Source organism: Cyprinodon variegatus, unplaced genomic scaffold (genome assembly GCF_000732505.1).
Source record: "Cyprinodon variegatus isolate N-32 unplaced genomic scaffold, C_variegatus-1.0 Scaffold705, whole genome shotgun sequence".
Taxonomy (NCBI): Eukaryota; Metazoa; Chordata; class Actinopteri; order Cyprinodontiformes; family Cyprinodontidae; genus Cyprinodon; species Cyprinodon variegatus.
In genome coordinates, this window is record NW_015151158.1 from 293,617 (window position 1) to 294,442 (window position 826).

General features: G+C 44.7%; 1 protein-coding gene across 1 annotated transcript in view; it reads right to left on the reverse strand.

The window, feature by feature from the left end:
* Positions 1 to 826, reverse strand: part of LOC107097535 (kalirin-like) — a 70,602-nt gene that overhangs the window by 33,237 nt on the left and 36,539 nt on the right. The window lies entirely within an intron of this gene.

Here is an 826-nt window from a genome sequence, read left to right on the forward strand (position 1 = left end):
CTGGGCACATTTCGGATTTTACGAAGTCAATGGGATTTTGATGCATCGCAATGCATCGTAGAATCGAATTGAATCGAATCGTTACCTGGTGAATCGTAATCGAATCGTGAGGGCAGTGCCAATGCACACCCCTAGTATTCAAGGTGAGACAGTCAGCAGGAAAGTTCACAACGTTAATTAAAGCAAAACAGAACTGAAACGTGGAGTAAAAATGTTGAGATACGTCTGTTCTTAGCCTCACAGGCTCCAAACGAACGTCATGAGAGATGAGAATGAGTCACTCAGCTTCTTTCATGGCATGAAGGGGAAGAAAGCTGTTAATAGGAGATCCATCTGACCAGTGGAAGATAGATGAACCTAACAAGGAACGGCCTTGATGAACTCAAGTTGTTTTTCCTCCAAATGTTCAAGTATGAGAAAGTTCTTTAAGCAGGGGGTGGGTTGGTTCCCCTGGGGGGAGTGTCTGTTGGGATTTTAAAGTTTAAATGTTTGTACTGAGGTTGCATCAGTCAGATGTAAAACCCTCCCACTCTACTGGCCTCCGAGAACCAGGACATGAACCATGGAATAAACTAAACTAACTGAACCGACAGACGGGAGAAACAGAAATCAAGCGATGATCTGGCCCTGATAGCTGGGCTGGACTGAAGATTAAGCAGAACCTACAGGTGGAAGGTCAATCAAGGCCAGCTATCAGGGCAAATCATGACACGTTTGGCTTCTTTTGTCAACCTGCATTGCCCCATACCGGTCTATGTCTCTGAAAGGGATGTAGCTTTAATAAACCTTCAATGCAGCGATAGAGTTGATTCCTTCCCGCTATCAT